We start from the raw sequence: 15,439 nt of genomic DNA, 5'->3' as shown, positions 1-15,439 counted from the left end.
GCTCCAGAGAGACTTACAGTCCAGTGAAGGAGAGAAAACCAACACATATGAAGCAATTAGGAATCACTTCACATTGGTATCTAATGAGAGACATTTGATTTTTTGGTTGTCAAAAGACATTCACTCTTTTGTAACCATACCCTATTTTCCTCTATTACTCTCAGTCAATGTCTTTTAGGGAGACTGGACTCCACTCTTAACAACATGAGTAATCATTCTTCTGGTCACATGTCCTAATCAAAGCCAATAGAATATAAGGAGATTATTGCTGGCACTTCTGGGAAAAAGGCACGTACTCTTCCACTGAGATTGCTAACAGTAAGGATTATGTGAACTGGAGCTGCCAGGAGCCACCATATGGAGCCTGAGATTGAAGCCAACACAGAAGAGAGAGCCAAGAGATGAAACGAAATAGAATTCTAATGACATTGCTTAAGCCCTTGGATCAAGCTATGCCTTAAGCTAAATATATCACTAGTTCCTTAGCTATGTGAGCCAATAGCCAATATATTCTTTTTTGTATAATTAAGTTTGTGTTTTTTATTTTGTCACCTGCAACTAAAATAGCTCTAACAATTCACAAATTGGTACCAGAAGTGGGGATTAGTAAGTGAAAGATCTTAAAATGTTGAATCAGTTGATTCAGATGAGGCCTCATCTATATTGGGCTGGGAATTCAATAGCAAAGTAGTACATTAAAGTGGCACCTGTTGTATACTAGAATTCAAAACACGTGCCTATCAAGTATGAAATGTAAAAAATGTTACTAAAAGGTCAGATACTAGAGTGCAGATACTATTACATGTTGGCATGTTGGCTTTCAGTTAGGCCCTATAAGAAAGACTCAAGTTTAGGATTGAACTTGATTTATCTAAGCCTGAGAGGGAAAAATACTGCTTTGTTATAAGTGCCCATTTTTGCTAAAGGCTGCAATCAAATATGACAGAAATTTCAATAATCTGAAGCCATTAGAGTTGGAAAAGCCCCAAGAGAATTTTAATGCCAATGAAGGCAAAAAATGGAAAAGATTGGCACTTGGGAGAAGTCCGAACACACCCAGGCCTCTCTCAAGCAATTCCTGCCTGCTTAGGAAGGTAATCATTACCCCATTCTACTCCCTCCAGCACCACTTTGCCCATGTCCCCCCTTGCAAAACTAGTAGCCATTGTTTCGTTTTTTTTGTTTTTCATTTTTTTCCTTTAGTATTGTTTCAAATTATTCTCAGGCAGAAACCAAAACGGAGGCCACTAAGTGGGGAGTATATGAAGGCGTATTATGGAAAGATAAAAATACCCGTGTTGGAATCTAGATGCAAAGACTGCAGCTTAAGATCACATCTAACTTCGGAGTTTTTTCCCCATGAAATTGGCCAGGTGCAAATAGACTGGAAGCTTAGTAAGAAGTAAAGAAAATTGTGGCACCTGGCTGGTTCAGTCTGTAGAGCATGGGACTGTTGGTCTCAGGGAATGAGTTCAAGACCCACATTGGGTGTAGAGCCTACTTAAAAAAAAAAAAAAAGAGTAAAGTAAATTGTATGGTGGGAGAAATCCTAAGTCTGGAGAATAAAGGCCAGTATTAGGCTTAGCACTAAGTATTGTAACACATTGTGCAGAAGTTTGATTGGCTTAACACTACCGATGTTTACTTTTCACTTTTGTAAAGTCCAATATCAGTATTCCTGATTAGCAAGTGGCCTTCTGCAAGGTCATTCAGCTACCCAAACTCCTTCTATCTCATGGCTCTCTTATGACTATTCTCTAGGATCTTAGAGTCCTTTCAGTGCAGCTAGAGGAAGAAAAAGAAACCATAGAAAAGATATCTATTTCTTAACCACATTGGCAAGAAGTGATTCACATCACTTCCACTCATATTCCCGAAGGAGATAATTAATTATACAACTTTACCAAGATTAATTGGAGAAGCTGGAAAATGTAGTCCCTGCCTATGCAGCTACTTTCTAGCAACAATTCTACATAACAGAAGAGGATCAGAGCTATTTGGTAGTAAAAGCTAATTATCTCTGCAATAGCAATTTGGTTTTTGGTTGTTTTTTTTTTTCAATCACCACTGTATCAGGAAAGAGAATGTTAAAGAGGTGTGTTCCCTAGAAGGATTATACTCCCCAATGTCCATTACAGCTATGGCACGGAGGAACAATAGATGAGAGAATCTCCAATAGTTGAACATATGGCAGCCAGATGTATTGATCAAAGAACTTTCTCCTCTCTCATGGTAGGAAGCCATTGGTGTTTCTGTCCAGCATGATATATGCTATGAATTAAAGACCACTATGTGTTTGCCATTAGTCATTTTTCCAAATATGAGTTTTCATAGCAGTTGTTCTTTTCTTTTTCTGTCATTATGTATTAAGTATTTTGTAGCTAATTTTTTTTTGTGGCTAATTTTATCTCATAGATTTAGGTTACTAGACCTTGAGGAACTATACTGTTTTATAATAGAGAAACATGCTTATTACCCTGCTGTCCTGGACTTGGGAGTTATCTTCGGTAACTACATAAGAATTTGGATCATTTCTCTTTGGGGAGGAAGTGAGCATATTTTTTGGTAAATAATATTGCATTGACTAGGCATAAACATTTTGAAGGCATATATAGTGGGAAGAATGTTTGAGAAGAATCAAGAGAACAGGGATGTGTGGTATGTCTGCTGTTCTCATTTCCCAGGACATATCCACCCTTCCTCTGATAACCTACTCCTATTTTCCTAAAAGCACCTTCTTGTGCCATTCATGTGTTACTGGTGGACTCAATTTTTGAGATGGGCTTATCAATCGGTGCAGGCCAATCTGAGCATCTCTTTCTCTGGCAACAGTGATTGGTTTAGGAATAGGCTCTTGACCTTTGCTGGTAGTGAGGATAGTGTGAGCCTAGAGTTGCTGGTTGTTCATTTGTGGAGCCTGAGAATTAAGCCAACAGCAGAGGAAAGAGCTAACGTATCAGGGAGAATCCAAATCTTGACGACATAATTTGAACTCTTCAGCCAAGCCATGTCTAACAAAACTATCTTGAACTGTTCAGTTAACGTGAGCCAATAAATTCCCTTTTCTATTTAAGCCAATTTGAGTTGGATTTTAGGTCACCTTCAACTATACATCCTTACTGAATCAATACTAGGTTGTGTGAGGGTAGATCCATAAACAAATATACATAGGAATAAGTTAACATAAATATACTTGAGAGACAGACATAACTGAAACTAAAGGAGTAGATTGAAAAATGGTTCATTGGTTAAGAGGGAACTAGATTGGGGCAAGAATTTGACAATTAGTCAAAAGAATTTAAATTTAATGGAGTAGAAAATACAGCCATGAAACTATCGAAGCACCAAGAGATGTACTAAAAGTGAAGATTTAGAATGATTATTCTGATGGGTTAGATCGGAGCAGAGGAAGAAGGAAGTCAGAAAGACCACCTCTGTTTTCCTGCTCATTGCATAGCATTCATGTTGGCCTCCTTGCTTCCCGCTAATTCAAGCTCCCCAAACACTCTGACCTGAGAGCCTTCATACTTGTTCTTTTCTCTGCCTGGAAAGTTCCTTCCCCCATACATTTGCCTGGCTTTCTCCCTCATTTCATTCAGACCACCGTTTGAACATGACTTCATCAAAAAGGCCTTTCTATATCAATTTACCTAAAGTATTAAAAAGCCACACTACTCTCACCTGTATCTTTGTCCTTCTACTCTGTTTTGTCCTCATGGCATTCACCACTACATGACATTTTATTGTGTATCTACTTGTTTTTGCATGTATTGCCTGAACTATAACGGATTCCATGAGTGCACGGACTTGTTTTATTCACTGATATACCCCTGGTAAGTACATCAGAGAATGGCACATAGAACCCCCCCCCCCCATAAAAAAGCTTGAAGATGAATGAATGAGTGAAGTATGGTAAATAAGACGAAAAACCAATCTCAAGAGGGATGAGTTAGTCACTTAAATTCCTAGCACATTCCTATCATTTCAGCCAAAAACTCTGCTTAAGGCTCCCACTTCTGCTCCATCTCCCCAAAGAACGACAGTTTAGGGAAGTTCGCTACTGCTAAAGCAAGGACCTGAGATACCTTCCTGGATGACTCTGGTGAGAATGTTATTTTCTCCCGAGGTACCCGGTTAACAAGAGTTATCTCCGATCCCAGATTTGGCAGGGCTCTTTCTCCATCTTAGCTCCAAGTAGAGCTCTGAGAGAAAAACGAGGTGGTGGTGGCTGAAAGACTCAAACGTTCCAAATTATTTCTCTTCCCGGAGATCAGCAACCAGGTGAATTTCGGAATGATGACAACTTGGAGGGGCAAGAGTCACGTGCCAGGTGGTTGGGGCACCAGGGGTCATCTCCGTTGATCCTTCCTTACCACCCAGCTTTCTACCGCGGCCTGTACAGAAACAAGCACGCCAACACGTCAGGGCAGAGTGGTGCTTTCACCAAGTTTCCTTCCCAAGCGGCTGCTCCCCGACCTCTCTTCTGCCCCCCGCCCCCCAACCTGCAGGCTCAGCCTCCGATTTCCGCCGATTCCGGCTGGAGGGAGCCGGGAATCCAATTACTTTTCTCAAGGGAGCGCCATCCACTCCTCAGGCCGCGAAGAAGGGGAGCGGGGGTCGAGCTGCCGCAGAGGCCGCCCCTCCCCCGCCGCCCGGGCCTCCGGGCCCCGGCAGCCCCGGGCGGGGCGAGCCGAGCCGTGGAGGGGCGCGCGGAGCCGCCGCGGGGACTATTTGTCCTTCCGCGTGCCGCGCTGCGGCCCCGGCGCCGACGTCGACCCGGCTGAGTGGCAGGAGATTAGCCAAGGGCTTCCCCCGCCGCGCGCCCCCGGCCAATCGGCGCCGCGCGGGCGGTGCTCGAGGGCCGCGCACACGCACATTCCAGGATCCACGCCTCACGCGAACGGCCTCCACCCCGCGCACGCTCCCCTTCCCACCCCGCCCTGGCGGCCGCACGCGCGCCTCTCCTCGGGGCCTTTTCCAGGTCCAGGCCTGGAACCCCGTCTCGTGGGCCCCAGATGCTGCTCTCTAAAGTGAAAGTGAAATGAGGAAAGAAGGCCAAGTGGTCCGTAGGGGAAGGGTAATTAGCATCTGTGTCAAGGTTTACACTACTGCTCCACCGTCCAGGCTTGCCTAACAGATGGAGTGAAGCTACAGAGACTCACTGAGGAGGAAGAAAGAGGACACCCCTCCTGATTCTTTAGAGAGTGGGTGGAGAACTCTTGCAATATCCTTGAGTGTTCTCTAGTAAGAGGATCTTACACTGGTGGATTTCTCACTGGGCTTTCTGCTGTGGTCAGAGCACTCGATACATCCTTTCTCCACCGGGAAGAAAAAAAAAATGCAACCCTCTCTCCACACACTGTCAGACTTAGACGAGGCCACAACTGACATACATGCTTGAAGGAGAAAGTGCGCTATTGTGTCTTGTTTTTCCTTTTGAATTACGTCCTCCTGAGACTGTGGCTGACCCTTAGGCCCATGGCCGTCCTGAATGTGATTGACATGCGTGATTAGCAGGCCAGTGAGAGAGAAGCAGGGAAATTGCCATCAAAACAATTACATACAGGGACATCAGAACAATGGCTTGAGAGCCCCCAGGGACTTAGCGACCATCCTAGCTCTGCCACGGATGCCCTCTGGGACCGTGGCCAAGTCAGATCATCTCTTTGTGTCTTCGTTTCCTCCTGGTAAGTTAAAACTATTCTTGCTGCCTGTCTCAAAGTGTATTATAAAAAATAGACTTAGATAACAGAGGTGAAAACATTGAAGGTTTTGTTTTGGGGGGAAGGTGGTGGTGGTGGTGGTGGTTGAAAGGCATTCTCTGGATAGAAGATTCTGTAAAAGGAAGCCATTTGACCTTCAGCCTGCAATCTGGTCATTTCAATTACATTTAATACACATGTGTTGAGACTAACTGAGTTCTGTGCTGGGTGCTAAGTGGTCTTCGTAAGATTTATAATCTAGTAAAGCCATGCTAATTCCTGCATTCGCAGACTTTCTCCCATCCCTAAGTCTTGGCCATTTTCATTCTCCACTTGTGTTCCACAAAGCATCGCTAGCTACAGGTACAGAATGATGCTGTGGTTGGGGCTCCCCATTTGAGTCTAAGCTGTGGCTTGGGGTTCAGATATATCTGGGTATGTCTGTGGAACTCTTGGGGCAAGGCCCAAAAAACCTGTTTCCTGCAGTGACTGAGGAGTTTCCTGGGACAGAACATGTCCTTAGTGAAGAAGGAGCCAAAGACAGTGGGCTGTAGCTAGGAAAGACTAAATCTTGAAAAATAGAGAAGTCTTTCTGCGTCCAGTCTGGTGACCCCTGGCCCTCATCTGAGTCCAGTAGACATGGGGAAGGGGGGGGGGGAGGAGAAAGATGGAGGGAGGCTATAGACGAAAGCTGAAATATGTTTCAAACTTTCAAATCCCACATTTCACATTCAAACACATGCTCTCACCTTTACAAGAAAAGATCAAGCTATCAACAAAATACAAGCAACAGAAAACTTGACTAGTGGTGGCTTTTGAAAGAGAAGGAATTTATTATCTCATCAAATAAGTTCAAAGGAAAGTTGTTCCTATATTGGTTAATTGAGTAACTCAAGGTTGGTGTCGAGGACCCAAGGGGATTTCTTCTTTCTGCTCTGCCATTCTCCGATGACACTCTCTCCTGCCATCTCCGTTCAAGGCTGTACCATAGCTTCTGCTTTTTTGGCATCAGGTGCAGGAAGGGCATTGCCCAAAGAAGGGGGATATTGTCTCCCACCTCTTTCTGTCTTTCTCTTTCTCACAATAAAGGAAGGATAACCCTATTTTCTAAAGGCCTCTGGCAGAACTGAGTCCCATCGGGCAGAATTGTGTCACATACACATCCTAAACTAACAGTTTGTAAAAAGGATGATGCCAAACATAATTTACCTCTCACACTGGGGAGAGAGAGAGACAGAGAGAGAGAGAGAGAAATCACTTTCTGTGAGCGTGTGGGAGGATATAATCCAAACAACATAAAATTTTGCTGTGGAAAAAAATAAGGAAAAGTGGCTGTGGTTGAGGTCTCAGCAGGCTCCTTCAACCTTCCTTTCCTCTACTTCAAAATGTTTCTGTATCTACTCTCCTCCATCACTTCTAAATTTTTCTATCTTCCTTCGTATACTTTTTTTACTATCCCAATGGAAAGGCTCCATTTCAGGATCTGACGCTCCATCTGCCTACCTCTCTAAGGCCTTGCTCTTGTCCTAGCCCGTCACAGTGGTCCCTAAGCCATGTGCAGTCACCTGCCAGCTATTCCACCCAACATTCCACTAGTGAGAATTAGAGATCCAAAGCTCCTTTTGTTGTGCCAGGAGAATCCAGGTTGAAAGATGCAAGAACTTGTTTGGATCCTATCCAGTGGGGCTGGGGCGGGGAGAGCAGTAGGGACCAAGGACAAGCTTCATCCTTTTCTATACCCAGGGCTTCTCTGTCTGCCTCAGCAATATGGGAGTGCCACGTGGTATCCTCAGCGACTTGATTTCAGACTGCTTCCATTTTACCCTCTCTCTCTCCACTAATACCAGTCTCCTGGAGTTTGGATCCCACTCTATTTTTCTGAGTCACAACCTGGTAGAACACTGTTATTGTCTTGAACCTGAAACTTGTTCCATTTCTTCCCTATTCTTTTTTTTTTTTTTTTTTACTTAACTAATATTAAATGTCAATTCTTTCAAGGACTGCACTTTGTGCTAGTGAGACATTGGCAAATGAGTTGGAATTCTCTGCCTTCGATGAGTTTACATTCTGGTGGAGGATCTTCATTTATCCACAAGGTGTGGCATGAAATTCAAGGCTATCTCACAGGAACCTTAAAAGCAAGGCTGAGTTGTTAAGTCTGTGCAGCATAATCTATGGTTTAATTCTTCACTAACAACTACCACTATTAGTCGAAATTATTTTGCTCTTTACACAGCTCATAACATATCTTTTCACAGAGGCTATTGTTTCAGACAATTACACTTTCCAACAAGATAAACACCATGTAGGGCAATGCACTTGTGGTACAGTACATTTTATTAATAACATGTCTTGTCAGCTGAGCGGGCTAGGCTATGGATGGATGATTACAGCAAAAAATGGAGCCTGTATCTGATACCAGTTTATGTATCATCAGAGTTGTTACCCTATCTCTGCTCACAGTCAGGAACCTGCCAGATCTTATTCAGCAGAATGGTTTGTAGATGCATTGGCAGGAGATAAAAATATTTACTATTACTCTGCCTTCCTTTGGCTATACTTACCTGAGGATATATAGTAAAATCAAATTTTTTAACATTTTCAAAATTCACCTAGGTTTATTATTCCCACTTTCATTTTTAATAGAAAATAGGTTCTCCAAAGAATTGCTATACAATACTGAAATATAAAACTGCTTGTGTATTTTCAACTAATAGCACTTGTACTTCAGATGGTGTCGTGGACCCTCAGTGTCTAATTTATCCTGACAGGGTCTGAAGTAGAAGTAAACCAATTCAGACTGCAGGTCCTAAAATACAAGTCAGAGAAGGTGGATGTAGCAGAAGTGAAATGAGAGCATTTAAATGAAATATGAACTCTAGTCAATTTGAATGAATTCCCTTAGCACCTCAGTCCAGAAAAGAACCTCTAAGGGTTTTAATCTTCACTTGACTCATGATGAAGTGCATGACCCTAAACAAGTCAGTTAATTAATCTCAGTGTCTTGGTGTTCCCGTTTTTACAACAGGGTTAGTAAGACAGGTAGAGCACCCGTACTTGGAATTTGGGGGAGAAAGAGAATTATACTCTTTCTGAAATGTAGCTGAAAATTATCAATCAATTATCAATGGGAATTTATTGAGCCCTTCACTTACCCAGCATTATAGGCAGAGAGGCTAGCAAGCCTTAAACATAAATAAAATGCTGAAGAAATTTTTGTTGCATGAGTGAATGAGAAAATGAATCAGTGAGCCACCTACTATGTGTCAGGCCCTCGGCTATGGAAGATCCAAGATGCATCCTGCCTTTTAGAAACTTTCTAGTGAAATAAGCCATATATAGAATGAAAGGTATTTAACAATTAAGTATGAGATACCAAATAAATGTTATGGTCCATCGTCCTCAAACTAGAATTCTCAGATTCTCAGCTTCATTATGGCTTCTTCCCTGAAGTTGACTGGCTTGAGAATATGCCTGTGGTTTTGTTGTGTAAAGGTACTAGAGTATGTTTGACAAAAGACTTAAATATAGACATATGTTTCATTAGAATAATGTTCTGCAGGGAAGTGGAATTGAAATATAAATTCAAGGGGGGAAATTATATAAAACTGTTAAAGATTAAGAACTTGTTTATAAAATTCTTTTTGTATTTTTATTGAGGTATAACATCCATACAGTAAAATGCACAGACCACCACTTAAATCGAGATATAGGTGATCCCCCTTCCCACTATGACCTTTCTTAGTTAATCTCCTTCCCCTATCCCAGAGATAACCATTATTCTGACTTCTCATGCCATAGAGTACTTTAGCCTGTTCTTGGAAGTTGTATAAATTGAATTATACAGTATGCTCCCTTTTCTGCCAGGCTTCTTTTGTTCAACATTATGTCTGTATGATGCATCCATTGTTGCATACACCACAGTCCATTCTTTTTAATTATTGCAAAATAGCTATTCTCAAAGTGTGGTCTGAGAATCCTTGTGTGGGGGGGTGCTGCCTGAGAATTTTCAGGGAGGGTCCATGAGTCATTATTTTCATAATAATTTAGGATTTTATTTATTTGCCTTTTTCAGTGCATTGATGTTTTAATTCACGATGCAGAAGCAACGATGGTTAAAACTGCTGGCACCTTAGCGTGAATTTTTCCCCCCTTGGATCCATACTTTTTGTGTCCTCTGAAATATCTTTGTCTACCTTGAGGACACAAATATTTTCTCTGATGTTCTTTTCCAAAAGTTTTATAATTTTAGGTTTTACGTGTAGGACTATGACCCAGTTCAGGTTAATTTATGCATATGGTGTGACTTCAGGATCAATAGTCCTTTTTTTTTTTTTTCTTAATATGGATGTCCAGTGTCCAATTGCTACAGCACTACTTATTGCAAAAATGACTTTCTCCATTGAATCACACTGGCACTTTTGTAAAATTGACTGTATGTTTATTGGTCTGTTTCTAGACTTTGTATTTAGTTTCATTGACCTATATATCTATACTTTAATAATACCACAGTTTGAGGAGCATTGTTATATTAATATTGAATCCTCTAATCCATGAACATGGTATATTTCTCTATTTAGGTATTCTTTAATTTCTTTCAACTGTCTTTTGTAGTTTCTAATATAAAGATCTTTTGTTACATTTATGCATAGTTATTTTTTTTGTGCTGCCGTAAACAGAGTGGATTTTTGAATTGCATTTTACAATAGTTTGCTATTAGTATATAAAGATATATGTTTAATGCTTGCTTTAAATAGGTTCTTATATATGAACCTTGTATCCTGTGACCTTGTTAAATTTACTTATGGGTTCTAGTAATTGTTTTCTAGACTCATTAGGATTTTTACATTAATATTCAAGTAATTTGCATATAGGGACAATATTACTTCTTCCTTTTCGATCTTAATGACATTTATTTCCTTTTTCCTCTCACAGTGACTAGGACTTCTAGTACAATGTTGAATACACATAGTAATAATGGCATGTTTGCTTTGTTCCCATTGTAGGGGAAAACAATTCAGTCTTTCATTGCTAATTATGCTGTAGGTGTTTTATAGATGCCTTTATTCATTTGAGGAAGTTCCCTACTATTTCTGGTTTGCTAAAGTTTTTATCAGGAACGAATGTTGGATTGTGTCAAATGCATTTTCTGTATCTATTGAAATCATCATATTGGTTATCTTTTTTAGCGAATTACATTGATTGGTTTTAAATTCTTAAACTAGTCTTGCATTTCTGGGGTAAATCCTACTGAGTCCTGAAGTGTTATTCTTTTTATGTATGGTCTGCTTGATTTGCTAGTGTTTTGTTAAGGATTTTGCCTCTCTTTCCATGAAGGATATTGGTCTGTAATTTTTTAAATATCATCTTTGTCAGGTTTTGGTATTCAGCTTATGTTGGTATGTTAGTTTCCTAAGGCTGCTGTGACAAAATACCACAGACTGGGCTTAACCAACAGAATTTATTTTCTCGCAGTTCTGAGGCGAGAAGTTCAAGATCAAGTTGTTGACATGTTTGGTTTCTCCTAATGCCTCTCTCCTTGGCTTGTAGATGGCCGTCTTCTCACTGTGTCTTCACATGGCCTTTCTCTATGCAACCACGTGCCCATGGTGTCTCTTCTTCCTCTTATAGGGACGCTAGTCATATTAGATTAAGACCCTACTCTAACAGTATTGTTTTGATTTAATCACCATAATAAAGACCTTATTTCCAAATGTGGTTATATTCTGAAGTACTAAGAGTTGGGACTTCAACATATGAGTTTTTGGAGAGAGGGGACACAATTCAGCCCATAACTGTTGGCCTTATAAAATGAGTTGGATAGTGTTCTTTCCTCCACTTTTTCCTGAAAATCATTTGTGTAACTTCAGTGTTTTCAGTAGTGAAACTGTCTGACCCTGGAGTTTTCTTTGGGGGAAGGTTTTTTATAACAATTCAATTTGTTTATTGTTCTGCTTTTCCTTGTGCCTATTTTGGCACGTGGTAAATTTCAAGAAATTTGTCTTTTTCATCTATGTTGTTGAATTTGTTGTCGTAATATTATTTATAGTGTTGTGTTACTATTCTTCTAATGTCCATAACATCTATGTTGACAGCCAATTTGTTTTAAGCCCTTGTTTTAAACGTCATACCCACTTTAAAGAACTCAAGAGGAAAAGAATTCGAAAGTTGTTTGGTTATTCTGGATGCTTGGGTTTACCATGGAAAGCTTAAAATTAGCTTGTCAATTTCTACAAAAAGACTGGGATTTTGATTTGTTTGGGGAAAATTTCCACCTTAAAAAAATTAAATCTTTAGATCCATGAACATGGTATATGTTTATTTATATCTTTTTAAATTTCTATTTATATCTTTTTAAATTTCTCTCATGAATATATCATGGTTTACAGGATACAAAAATCTTGCACAAATTTTCTTAGATTTATTCCTAAGTATTTTCTATTTTTTGAAAATTTTATTTTTTACATTTCAGTTTCCAGTTGTTAATTACATATAATTTTATATTATATCCTGTGAATTTGTTAAATCCACTTTTTAATTCTAGCAGCTTTTTGGTAATTATTTCTCATAATTATATATATATATATAAATTATATATAATAATGTTATTATATATAATTTATATATATAAAAAAGCGCATATATATAAAAAGCGCATAGATTGAACAGAAAGAAATAAAACTGTCTTTATTCACAGATGAATTCTTGTCTTATTGCACTGGCTAGATTCTTGAGTACAATGTTGAGTAGAAGCAATGAAAGCAAATATCCTTGCCTTGTTTTCAGTCTTGGAAGGGAAAACATTCAGTTTTTTATCATTAGTTATGATATTAGAAATAGGTGTTTCATAGTTTTTTATTAGATTGAAGAAGCTTCCTTCCATTCATAGGTTACTGAGACTAGTACGTGTCTTCTTAATATTATATATGATGAAATGGAAAATACACATGAAGTACTTCTGCTGCATATAGGAGTATGATGATTGTATAAAAAACAAAGCACTTGTGCAACTGAATTGTGAACTGAACTGGTTGGTTTTTTTCCTAGAACTTCATTTTTACTTGAAAAAAACAAGGGCAAACTATGATTACTCAGACAAGTGTTTGGCAGATACTTTGTTAAAAAAAAAAAAGGAGTGAGCCTGTTACTTCAAGGCAAACAACTGACTATATTTGTTGACATTGATAAAATTTGCATTTTCGAGCAAAAGTGGAATTTTGGAAAATTTATATTCACTATCCTGGGCTTAATATCTTCCCAGTACTTTACAACTTTTCTGTTGAGATTGGTGGTGATATTAACAAATGTGCTTTTTCTGACATACAGTGAAGTATGTCAGTATTTGGAAGATCTGCATATATTAACGAACCAGTATTTTAAGAAATTACCACTTATCAAGTTTTGATGTAGTATTAAAGAAGGCAATTCAGAATTTTCTGAGAAGATTATTAAAATAATCTTTCTCTTCTCCGTTATATATTTTTGTAAGGCCAGATTTTCTTCATATACTTTAACAAAAGAACTCATTGTGACAGATTGAAATAGAAGCAGATATCAAAATTCAATTGTCTTCTATTAAGCCTGACTGTTAAAAGACTTGCCAATAATTAAAAATAAGGCTACTACTTCTTACTAATATTTTTATTTGGAAGATACACTCATATATAAAAATATATACCTTAACATGGAATAGATTTATTATTGTTATTTTTTAATTTGGTAGGATATACATAACAAAATTTACCATTTTAACTATTTTTAGGTGTATAGGTAAGTGACCTTAAGTACATTCACATTGTTATGCAGTTGTCACCACCATTCTTCTCTAGAACATTTTCTGTTCCCAAACTGTAACTCTTTATGCATTAAACAATAACTCTCTGTTTGCCTTTCTTCCTAGCCCTTGGCAACCACCATTTTCTTTTCTGTTTCTATGAATTTAACTATTCTAGGTACTTCCAATAAGTGAAATCACACAATATTTGTGTGTATGTGTGTCTGGCTCCTTTCACTTGGCATAACTTTTTCAAGGTTTATCCATGTCATTGTTGTTAGGTTAATAAACATTTTAAAAATGTCTCAGTTCTAGTTTTTAATATGACACATGTTGATAGAACTGTCCAAATGGATTTTAAAAAGTCATTGGTGTCCTCAGTAAGTTTTAGGAGTATAAAGGGGTCCTGAGACCAAAGAGTTGGAGAATCATTGCTACATAATATCCCAGTGTATATATGTATGTATGTACATATGTATGTACCATAATTTACTTGGCCTTTCTACTGCTGAGGAACAGTTGTTTTTTTCTTCAGTTTTTGTTTATTGTGGATAAAGTTGCTATGAGTACTTTTGTATATGTCTTTCAGGGGACCTCTATACTACTTTCCAACTGATGTCTAGGAGTGGTATGGCTGAATGTTTGTGCCTTTTAAAAATGAATAGTGGTGGATATTAAATCTTTATTGTCTTTATGTCCCATTGGATAAATTTCAAAGAATATTGTGTAATAGATTTATTTTAAATGCTATTTATAATATACAGGATATTTATTGTTTGCATTTACTTAAACTTAGGATGCAAAATTATAGATATCAACTTAAACATGTGAGGCATGTATCACTTAAATGCATTATTTTAGGAGGTATACAAGGAAAGAGTTTTGAAGATTAACAGACAGTAGACCCTTCAAGAGTTCAGAAGAGCAAGATGATTGAGGATTGTGCAGGTCTCTTTTTCTCTCCATCTTTCCTCCCCTCTTTTGCTGTCTTTCTCATTACTTAACCAGTCATTTGACAAATATTTACTCAACAACTATTATATGCCAGGTACTCTGCTATGCATTGGGAGTATAGCTATGAACATGACAGACAAGATTTGCCTCACAGTTTCGTGAAGAAGACAGTAAACCTAAAAACAAGTCATTGAAATAACTATAAATGATGTCAAGTCTCACAAAGGAAACAAATAAGTGTTATGATTAGGTATAGTGATAGCATTGGCTGTTATGTAAGATGGTTATGGTGGCTTCATGTTGGAGAACCTGGCTGTGCCTAAGAGCCAAGAGGAGAGCATTCCAGGCAGAGAGGCTCATACTGAGAGCATTAACAAGGCTTTGAAGGGGAAGCTTGGAATATTCCAAAAACTGAAACCAGGCCACTGTGACAGGATTATAGTCAGACTTTGAGTCTTTTTGAAAAAGAAGTTACATAATCAATCCTTGAAGGTATCTGTACACAAAATCTATAGTCAATACAAACTGTATAATAAGGTAATCATAAAATTTATAAAACATGCTAATGTTCACGAAAGGTGATAGAAATGAACAAGCCTCTACTTTTCCCTGATCCAGGAGCCAGGGAAGGAAGGCTCAATAAATAAAACCACATTAACTCCATCCGTATCAACACCAGCACTGCTATTATCCTGGCAGGAGTATCAGCTCATTGAAAGTAAAATTGTGTCTTCTTAATTTTTGGTGTGTACTTGGTCTGAAGAAGATGCTTAATCTATGTGTGTCTTTTTTTAAAGTATTTTATTTATTTATTTTAGAGAGAGGAGAGGGTCAGAGGGAGAGAGAGAATCTCAAGCAGGCTCCATGCCCAGCACAGAGCCTGATGCTGGGCTGGACATCATGACCCTGAGATCATGACCAGAGCCAAAATCAAGAGTCAGACACTTGACCAACTGAGCTGTCCAGGTGCCCCTTCATCTATGTGTGTCTTAAGGGAGGGAGAAACAGG

The 15,439-nt window shown here is 38.8% G+C and overlaps 2 protein-coding genes across 2 annotated transcripts in view; one reads left to right on the top strand and one right to left on the bottom strand.

Annotated features, from left to right (window-relative positions):
• TCF12 (transcription factor 12) overlaps nt 1-4,720 on the bottom strand; it is a 374,787-nt gene extending 370,067 nt beyond the window's left edge. The window contains exons 1-2 of the mRNA XM_057306207.1: nt 4,564-4,720; nt 4,086-4,394 (exon numbers count right to left, since the gene is read on the bottom strand). The gene's annotated coding sequence lies outside the window, so the exon portion shown is untranslated. The remainder of the gene's footprint in view (nt 1-4,085; nt 4,395-4,563) is intronic.
• Nucleotides 4,721-4,873: 153 nt separating this feature from the next.
• The window catches only part of ZNF280D (zinc finger protein 280D), a 296,194-nt gene continuing 285,628 nt past the window's right edge, over nt 4,874-15,439 (top strand). Inside the window, exon 1 of the mRNA XM_057306150.1 lies at nt 4,874-5,687. The gene's annotated coding sequence lies outside the window, so the exon portion shown is untranslated. The remainder of the gene's footprint in view (nt 5,688-15,439) is intronic.

The sequence above is a fragment of the Ursus arctos genome, unplaced genomic scaffold, assembly GCF_023065955.2.
Source record: "Ursus arctos isolate Adak ecotype North America unplaced genomic scaffold, UrsArc2.0 scaffold_36, whole genome shotgun sequence".
Classification (NCBI taxonomy): Eukaryota; Metazoa; Chordata; class Mammalia; order Carnivora; family Ursidae; genus Ursus; species Ursus arctos.
The sequence above is the reverse complement of the archived record's forward strand: the minus strand, read 5'-3'. Positions and strand labels throughout refer to the sequence as shown.